Source organism: Mirounga angustirostris, unplaced genomic scaffold (genome assembly GCF_029215605.1).
Source record: "Mirounga angustirostris isolate CCGP_5_RB_7025 unplaced genomic scaffold, mMirAng1.0.hap1 SCAF_9, whole genome shotgun sequence".
Classification (NCBI taxonomy): Eukaryota; Metazoa; Chordata; class Mammalia; order Carnivora; family Phocidae; genus Mirounga; species Mirounga angustirostris.
In genome coordinates this window covers 52,628,639-52,639,092 of record NW_026991717.1, presented here as the reverse complement: position 1 = coordinate 52,639,092, position 10,454 = coordinate 52,628,639, and the positions used below count along the sequence as shown (strand labels likewise).

Genomic DNA, 10,454 nt, shown 5'->3' with positions numbered 1-10,454 from the left:
TATACAATGGCATTTTATTCACTAATAAAATAGAATGAAGTCCTGATACACGGTACAATATGGAGGAACTTTTTTAAATTTTATTTTATTATGTTATGTTAATCACCATACATTACATCATTAGTTTTTGATGGAGTGTTCCATGATTCATTGTTTGCGTATAACACCCAGTGCTCCATGCAGTATGTGCCCTCTTTAATACCCATCATCAGGCTAACCCATCCCCCCCGGCCCCCTCCCCTCTAGAACCCTCAGTTTGTTTCTCAGAGTCCATAGTCTCTCATGGTTTGTCTCCCCCTCCGATTTCCCCCCCTTCATTTTTCCCTTCCTACTATCTTCTTCTTTTTTTTTAATATATAATGTATTATTTGTTTCAGAGGTACAGGTCTGTGATTCAATAGTCTCACACAATTCACAGTGCTCACCATAGCACATACCCTCCCCAATGTCTATCACGCAGCCACCCCATCCCTCCCACCCCCCACCACTCCAGCAACCCTCAGTTTGTTTCCTGAGATTAAGAATTCCTCATATCAGTGAGATCATATGAATACATGTCTTTCTGACTGACTTACTTCGCTTAGCATAATACCCTCTAGTTCCATCCACGTCATTGCAAATAGCAAGATTTTGTTTCGTTTTTTTTTTTTTTTTTGATGGCTGCATAATATTCCATTGTATATATATACCACATCTTCTTTATCCATTCATCTGTCGATGGACACCTTGGCTCTTTCCATAGTTTGGCTATTGTGGACATTGCTGCTATAAATATCAGGGTGCACGTACCCCTTTGGATCACTACATTTGTATCTTTGGGGTAAATACCCAGTAGTGAAATTGCTGGATCGTAGGGTAGCTCTATCTTCAACTTTTTGAGGAACCTCCATACTGTTTTCCAGAGTGGTTGCCCCAGCTTGCATTCCCACCAACAGTGTAGGAGGGTTCCCCTTTCTCCGATCCCCGCCAACATCTGTCATTTCCTGACTTGTTAATTTTAGCCATTCTGACTGGCGTGAGGTGGTATCTCACTGAAGTTTTGATTTGGATTTCCCTGATGCCGAGCCATGTTGAGCACTTTTTTCATGTGTCTGTTGGCCATTTGGATGTCTTCTTTGGAAAAATGTCTGTTCATGTCTTCTGCCCATTTCTTGAGGATTATTTTTTCTTTGGGTGTTGAGTTTGATAAGTTCTTTATAGATTTTTGGATACTAGCCCTTTATCTGATATGTCATTTGCAAATATCTTCTCCCATTCTGTTGGTTGTCTTTTGGTTTTGTTGACTGTTTCCTTTGCTGTGCAAAAGCTTATCTTGATGAAGTCCCAATAGTTCATTTTTGCCCTTGCTTCCCTTGCCTTTGGCGATGTTTCTAGGAAGAAGTTGCTGCGGCTGAGGTCAAAGAGGTTGTTGCCTGTGCTCTCCTCTAGGATTTTGATGGACTCCTGTCTCACATTTAGGTAAAGACCATTCTTTAAATATATTATAATGTTGCAAAAGTCCTTCATGATTTATATTTAAAACTTATAGTGTCTTTTTCATTAAAGATTGTTTATTTCAATGTACTCAATCTGTTAATATTGTCCTTTATATATTCTGAGTTCTGTATCATACTTAGAATGGCCTTCCTTACACCGAGATTATTGAACCAGTCTTCTCTGTTTTCTTTTATTTTTAAGGCTTATTTTACATTTATATATTTAATCCACCTCAGATTTATTTATTTGTTCTGCAGCTTAATTGATATAATTTATATAGTATACAACTTACCCTTTTAAAAAAGTATAATGAAGTGCTTTTTTTTTTAAGATTTTATTTTATTTGAGAGAGAGAGAGCACATGAGAGGGGGGAGGGTCTGAGGGAGAAGCAGGCTCCCCACCAAACAGGGAGCCCGATGCGGGACTCGATCCTGGGACTCCAGGATCACAACCTGAGCCGAAGGCAGTCACTTAACCAACTGAGCCACCCAGGCACCCCTCATTAAATGCTTTTTACTGTATTCACAGGCTTGTGCAACCATCACCACACTCTAATTCCAGAACATTCTCATTTCCCCTAGAGAACCCCAGTCCCTGTTAGCAGTCACTCCCCAATCTCCACCCCTTCTCCATTCCCCTGCAAACACTAATCTATGCCTGTCTCTCTAGATTTTGCCTATTCTAGACATTTCATATAATGGATTCATATGATAGGTGGTCTTTTGCAAATGACTTCTTTCATTTAGCATACTGTTTTATATTTCATTTAGCAACATGTTTTAACACAGTGTAACATGTTGAGTACCTCATTTCCTTCTTTTGCTGAATAATAAGATATACCACAATTTGTTTATCCATTGATCACTTGGTAGACATTTGGTTTGTTTTCACTTTTGGCTTAGGAATGATGCTGCACACTGTTTTTGTGTGGAAGTATGTTTCAAGTCTCTTGGATACATACAGAGGAGTAGAACTGCTGGATAACATGGTAACTTGTTTCACGTTTTGAGGAATTGCTAAATTCTTTTCCACAGTGGCTGCACCATTTTACATTACCACCAACAATGTATGATGGTTTCAATTTCTTCACATCCTTTTTTCTTAAAGATTTTATTTATTTGTCAGAGAGAGAGAGAGAGCACAAGCAGGGGGAGCAGGAGAAGGAGAAGCAGGCTCCCCGCTGAGCAGGGAGCCCGATGCAGGGCTCTATCCCAGGACCCTGGGATCATGACCCAAGCTGAAGGCAAACGCTTAACCCACTGAGCCACCCAGCCATCCCAATTTCTTCACATCCTTGCCAATACTTGGTATTGCCTTTTAAAAAAATTATTGTAGCTTTCCTAGTTAAGTGTGAAGTGGTATCTCCTTATGATTTTGATTTCCATTTCCCTGACTAACAATGTTGAGATAGTTTCATGTCTATAATGGCTATTTGTACATCTTCACTGGACAAATGTCTACCCAGACCCTTTGCCTATTTTTAAGTTGTATTTTTTTAAATTCTCATTGAGTTGTAAGAGTTCTTTATATATTCTAGATACACCCTCCTTAAGATATATGATTTGCAAATATTTTCTCCCATTCTGTGCATTGTCTTTTCATAGAATTACTTAGGAAATATTCCTTCCTCTTCTATTTTTTGGAAGAGTTTGGGAAGGATTGGTATTAGTTCTTTGAATGTTTGGTAGAATTCATCAGTTAAGTCATTTGGGCCTGAGCTTTTCTTTGTGGGAAGTTTTAAAATCAATGACTAATTATCATATTTACTTTTGTGTGTGATGTTAAGGTGGGACTCTAACTTAATTTTTTCTAAATAGAAAGCCAACTGCTCTAACACCATTTCCAGAGTATTCTACCCATTTCTACTAATTATTATGCCACAGAAACGTCTTTAGGACATTTTGGATCTTAACTGCCACTTTTGATGAGGCACAAAACAAATTTGCTTTATCAGTGGCTGTAATGTTAGAGCCTTGAGAAATTCTCTGTTCTGTCGGCATATGAGGTTGGAAAACAGAAGGGGCCAGGAATAGCTCATGACTTCCCCGCCTCACCATGGATGTGTCAGTGTGGTTTGGAATGCACATAAGGGCCCACCAACACCCTTAAGCCTTTGTCTCCAAGACTGAGTGCACGCCCTTGGATGCCTGCCTGCCCACAATGCAGCCGAGATCCAAGCCAGGCCAGAGGCTACCACTTAGTCTGCTGGCCTTGCTCTTGTGGCCTGGATCCCTGTCTCCACTGACTTCCTAGACTTGGAGTCAGCTTGCCCAGTTAGGCTTACCCATCCTTCCTGCACCTCCCCCCTTCACATTCTTCTCAGACCCCCTACCTGGTCTTTTAACACACATTAGTGTCCAGTACTCCCACCACGCTTGGGAATAGTGAGCCCTGTACTCTTTCTTCAGATCCAGAACACTGACTATTTTAATCAGCAACCCTTTCCTTCTCCAGTACATGCCTCTGCTTATCCCTGAATCCATTCTGACCTCTCCCCCTTACTCAGCCCACAATTGCTCACAACTCAGCATGAACATGCTCACTGAGCCATGACACCAGGAGCTATGACCTTGGACTCTGGACCCTCCTCTCTCTCCTGATACTATTAAAAAGGTGTATGTGACGCCATGGGAATAAAATGGGGTGGTTGAGAGCAGGAGTGGATGGTGAGAAGGAAGCAAAACAGGGCCTCGTGGAACATCTCTGAGAGGCCAGAGGGGGGAGGAGCAGTCAGCGTGGGAGCTGGAAAAAGTGACCAGAGAGCCAGACAGAGAAATCAGAACTTGGTGACCGAGAAGACATGAGATTGCTCCAGGGTGGAGGGAGAAAGCAACAGTACCAAATACTGCTGAGAGAGTTCACCTAGGATGCAGACTGAAAAGTACCCAGTGGATTTGGCAACACAATGGTCATCAGTGACTTTTGCAAACTGTTAACGTTCAGGTAGCTCCGCTGTTTCAGACCCTCAAGGCTTCCCAGTGCCCTCCAAAGAAAGCAGCCTCCATTCGGGCACTGCTTCTGCCCACTTTCACGCCTTCACACCAGGCTCTAGCCCGGCCGAGCTGCTTGCATGGACACAAGGCCATCCTCTCTCACCCCTGTGCACTTCCCTCAGCCAGTCACCCTTTTCTCCTCTCCAACTCCCATATGTCTTTCCTGACAAGCTCAAGTACCATCTCATCCAGGGAGCCTTCCCTGGCCCCCAGGTCAGGCTGGGTGGGCCTCTTCTCTTTTCCCCGTCCCATCATGCGCTGGGATGAGTAAGGTACATTTCTTGGGCATTCTTGTCCACCTTCGTTCCCGTCTCCTGGCCAAGGCCTGCAGCACTGTGTTCCTGAGCAGGCAGTGAAGCAAGCCTTGCTGATGGAAGTGGGGGCGCATCGAGCAAGAACAGCTAAGTAAACACCTGCAAGCCAAATTGGCAGGCAGCGACAGAATGACTGTGTCAGCGCCTTGAGCTATGGACGCTCTCTTTGCTCTTCGGTTTCATGTAGGTCAGGTTTGCTAAGAGACTGGGGCCAGGGGTACAATTTCTGATAACCGGGGGTCATTAGGTTGCAAAATCTCCAGCACCATCCAGGTCAGTGGCTTTTCACCATGCTACCTGTGCCTCTGCCTTGCTCACCCTCTCCACCTGCCCTTCCCTGCTCTACACACCAGTCTTTCCAGCACGGGACAGCATCCCGTTGATTCACATCTGCTTCTGCATTGATTGATCGCCAGATCTTCTCTTGCTCTGCCGTCCTCCTTTTTCTCCCCCAGCGCTCACACTGTGAAAAGGAACTGAGTTCGCTCTCGCTGGTTTGGTGTTAGAAGGTGGAGGAGGGGCCGTAAAGTAAGTTTCCTGGACTGAGAAGACACTTGGAGACTGAAAAACAATACAAGCCACTCCATACTGTTAACACCCAGTTTTATTCAGGGTAATTGACTGACGGGGGCAGGTGCATGATCCAGGACACTATGCAGCTCTTCTTTCCCCCACTTATCCCCCAACCGACCTTAATCCCCAGTTTTTATTGAGGGGCACGGTGGTGTGGTTACAGGGTAGTTAACTAAAGTGGCACCATCTGTGCACCAGTCTCCTCTACTAGTTATCTCAAGTGGTGCCTTCTGTGCGCCCCTTCAGGGACGGGCAGAACAAGCCTCCCCTCCTTGGATCAGGGCTTGCGTTAACCTGCCCAGGCCAGGAACAGTCAGCCCCCGAGGGAGGTCACTGTGCGGGCATGAACAAGATGGCGTCAGTGATGTCAGCACTCCTACATTTGGTTATTAGCTCCCCAAGGGCAAGGAGCATGCTCTTCCGACCAGTACTTGCTGAGCCCAAGTCCTGCTAAACCGTACGTACTGATTTCAGGGAAAATGGACTTTTTCATGATTACTGACCACGGAGGCAGGCCTTAGAGTGCCAGAAGCTTTTTTTTTTTTTTTAAAGATTTTATTTATTTATTTGACAGAGAGAGACACAGCAAGAGAGGGAACACAAGCAGGGCGAGTGGGAGAGGGAGAAGCAGGCTTCCTGCGGAGGAAGGAGCCTGATGTGGGATTTGATCCCAGGACCCTGGGATCATGACCTGAGCTGAAGGTAGTCGCTTAACCGACTGAGCCACCCAGGCCCCCAGAGTGCCAGAAGCTTTTGAGCCACTCTGTGTATGGTTCCTAGGTGTGGAGTTGGAAACAGGCAAGATTTACGCTTTCTACACGGCTCCCTTAAAATCCGACTCCAAACTCGGGACCCCGCCCGGTCCTTACTTGAAGGCCAGGCACCCTCTTGTGGAAGAACGCTGTCTCAGAAAGGTCAGACCCCTCACCACCTTTAAAACCACACCTTACTCCTTTCTGGAAAACCCTTCAGGGGGCGAATGGGTAGACAGAGCTGTGCTTTTTTAAAACATGTAATATCATACATTGTTTTATTCCTGATAATGAAACTGGGCCTACTCATATTAGCAAATACAGCAAACTATACAAAAATAAAATAAAAAATCACCACAATCCCACCTGCCACAGATAGCCACTGTTGATATTTTGGTGTTTTTTGTTTTTGTTTTTTTAAAGATTTTATTTATTCATTTGAGAGGTAGTGACAGAGAGCACAAGCGGGGAGGAGGAGGAGAAGCAGGCTTCCCGCTGAGCAGGGAGCCCGATGCGGGGCTCCATCCCAGGACCCTGGGATCATGACCTGAGCAGAAGGCTGATGCTTAACTGAGCCACCCAGGTGCCGCTGTTGTTGTTGTTGTTGTTTAATATATGAGCTATGTAAAGAATCGACATAAGGATAGATACAGGGGCGCCTAGGTGGCTCAGTAGGTTAAGCCTCTGACTCTTGGTTTCTGTTCAGGTCATGATCCCAAGGTCCTGGGATGGAGCCTTGCATGGGCTCCATGCTCAGCAGGGAGTCCCTTCCGTTCTCTTTCTCTCTGCCCCTTCCCCCAACTCATGCACTCTCTCTCTAAAATAAGTAAATCTTTTAAAAAAAGGATAGATATATAATACGGGTGTTAAATATTTAACAGGTGAGGACATAGGTCTCTTTTGTACCTAAATGTACTCCTGTTGGTATCAGTGTGGCTGAACCCTGTGCTTCAAGCTTTGAGTCCCTCTTACGGTGCTCTCCTCTTCGTTTCCTTCCACGCGTCACCTTTTGTTTCCTTCCAAACTGTTTTGCCATTTTCTTCTTTCTTTTTTTTTTAAAGATTTTACTTATTTATTTGAGACAGAGAGAATGAGAGACAGAGAGCACGAGAGGGAAGAGGGTCAGAGGGAGAAGCAGACTCCCTGCCGAGCAGGGAGCCCGATGCGGGACTCGATCCCGGGACTCCAGGATCATGACCTGAGCCGAAGGCAGTCGCTTAACCGACTGAGCCACCCAGGCGCCCTTTGTTTTTTTTTTTTTAAAGATTTTATTTATTTATTTGAGAGAGAGAGAATGAGAGAGAGCACATGAGGGGGGGGGGTCAGAGGGAGAAGCAGACTCCCCGCTGAGCAGGGAGCCCGATGCGGGACTCGATCCCGGGACTCCAGGATCATGACCTGAGCCGAAGGCAGTCGCTTAACCAACTGAGCCACCCAGGCGCCCCATTTTCTTATTTCTTCTCTTTATTGTTTATTGTCTCTCCCTCACACCCTCAGTGTAAGCTCCCAGAAGGCAGGACCATGTCAGTTTTGTTCAGTGATGTATCCCGAATGCCTAGAGCACTACCACACACATAGTAGGTGCTTCATGAATCTTTGTGGAGGATGGTTCCGGATTATATCTTCTATTTTTTATTACTGAAAATTAGTTGTTAATGTGTCTAATAACAAAAATGTGTAATATTCCATTCTAGAGCTATATCATGATTTATTTAATCACTCCCCTGCTGTAAGTCATTTAGGCTGATATAATTTTCCATCATGATAAATAATATTTTTTATGATAAATAATATTTTGATAGACCTCTTCGTACTCAAATCTCTTTTCATATTTCTTATCATTTTCTTAGAATACATTCTTAGAAGGTTAATTTCTGGGTTATAAGGTGGTAACATTTAAAGTTTTCCTGATGGCAATATCACGTTGATTTCCACGATGCTTGTACTATATGATAATATACATCCAGCCTCACCCAAATCATGCTGGTTTGGATATATCCTCTTCTTAATCTTGGCTAACTTCCAAGCAAAAAAAAAATTTCATCTCATTTTAGTTTGTCTCTGATTTTTAGAGAAGTTATAAATATTGTCACAGATATTGTCCGTTTTTTTTTTCTCCCTGTGGTATGTCAATTTATGTACTTACCCAGTTATGGGGGGATTTGTTTCCTTATTGAATCATGTAAGAGCTTTGTATTTAATATTGATAATAATGTCTATGTCTTTAGGTAGTACCCTTGTTGTATTTGTCACTCACATTTTGCCCAGATTACTGTTTTAGTTTTAATTATGGCTTTAAAAAAAATCTAGGAGTTAAAAAGTCCTTTTTTGCACTCAGATCCATCAGCCTTTTTCTTTGGTATGTACCACACTGCTTTTGTGCTTTGAAAGTTTGTTCTAAATGCAGAGAAAGTTCTTTTGTGGTTGCAGTTTCTTAATTCTTATATCGATCGCGGTATATGGTGGAAGGTGGCTACCTCAGCTGATTCCTTCCCCCAGTGATTAAGATTCCAATAACACATTAAAGAATGAATGCCTTTCTGGTGGATTTTTTTATTATTATTGTTTCATTGTTTACAAAGTACTTAAGTGTACTTGGATTTATTTGCTAGTCTGTATGGCATTCGTACTATACTGTGTTGATTATTGTAGCATTATACTTTTAATCTTTGTTTTTTTCAAATTTCTCCTTATCTTTCCTTTTTTTTTAAGATTTTATTTATTCACAAGTGGGGAGAGGAGCAGAGCAGAGGGAGAGGGAGAAGCAGACTCCCCACTGAGCAGGGAACCCAACACGGGGCTCCCTCCCAGGACCCTGGGATCATGACCTGAGCCGAAGGCACATACCCGACCGACTGAGCCACCCAGGTGCCCCTCTCCTTATCTTTCAAGAACATTTTTATCTACTCTCCATTTCCCAAAATTTTGCTGAACCAAGGAGATGATGCAATTTAATTACTTTAACACCTATTTCTGAACATGCTCGGGCTTGATGACACTTCCCATTGGCAATGCACTGTGCAGATTGCAGCTCAGGGCCGCTGTCAATGACTTTATTCTCTCCTTTTTAAAGATGAGGAAGCAAAGGTGAAGTAGGGCCAGGCTGTAGCTCCACAGAGTCCTCGTGAGCTACGGGAGACTGAACGGTAGGTGGGCAGGTGGGAGAGCCTGCCTTCCTAAGCCCCCGCTGCGCCTCTGGCTGCAGGGAGGGGGGGCCATGAGCTTGGACATGGCCTCATGGATTTCCTGAGTCAAGTCCTCAACTAGGCCAGTTCCCTTCATTTTCTCTCTGTTTTCACAGAGAGGTTTGAATACAACTCCCAAACACATTGGCAAAACTTGGGAACAAATCAGAAAATTTCACATAAAAATGTAGATTTCCAACTTCTCTCGAATAGTACAACAACAGAGGATGGAGGTGTTCCCACCTGGCAAAAATCGGGGGGATCAGCCCCTTTCAGATGATTTATGCGTTCCCTGGCTCACTTAGTTATTTTCTTGCCTGGCCTTGTAGGCCTCTGAGGGGACAATCCCAGAGTGTATGCTAGGTGTAAGGGGCCAGACACAAAAGGTCACACACTGTATGATTTCATGTATATGAAATATCTACAACAGGCAGTTCCAAGGAGAGAGAAAGTGGATTAGTGGCTGTCTAGGGCTGGGGTTGGGAAGTTGGGGAAAATGGAGGGTGACTGCTAATGAATATGTGGTTTCTTCTCGGAGGAATGAAAATGTTCTAAAATTGATTGTGGTTGCATAACTCTCTGAATATACTAAAAAAAAAACATTGAGTTGTATACTTTGAATGGGTAAATTGTGAATTACATCTAAATAAAGCTTTTAAATTAAAAATAAAATTTGAAAAAAAAAAAAGCAAAGTAGAGAATTATATAATATACCACTCTTTTCCTAAGAGGGGGACAAAAACTATAGTAAAAAAATCACAAAGGAAGGATAAACTGTGAAATAAAAATAAATTGTTACCTATGGGAAAAGAAAGGGATGGGGCAAAGGGCCAGGGATAGAAGCTAGAATTCTCTAAACAGACTTTGTAGATTTGGCTTTGGAACCATGAAAATGTTTGTATAAGTATAGAACATTAAAAAAATAAATCCTTAAACAATGAGAAGCAACATGAACTTTGTATCAGTTATAGTTCTTTATACTTTGTATCAGTTATAGTTCTTTATAACTGTATAAAGAAAATCTCTTTCTAGTGACTTTCAAACAATTATTTGAGTATATCCCTAAGGACAAAAAGAACCTCGAGAATATCCTAAACTGTTTTCCGTAATCATATTGTTAGTGATAGCATTGGTACTCTTATCTTAAGACTGTTGGATAT

General features: G+C 43.0%; 1 long non-coding RNA gene across 1 annotated transcript; it reads left to right on the top strand.

The window, feature by feature from the left end:
* Window positions 1-846: 846 nt before the first annotated feature.
* On the top strand, window positions 847-9,750 carry LOC129046562 (uncharacterized). Its single transcript, XR_008508198.2, has 3 exons — window positions 847-1,458; window positions 2,380-2,465; window positions 8,822-9,750. It is a non-coding gene; the product is annotated as an uncharacterized LOC129046562 (long non-coding RNA).
* The last annotated feature ends 704 nt before the right edge of the window (window positions 9,751-10,454 follow it).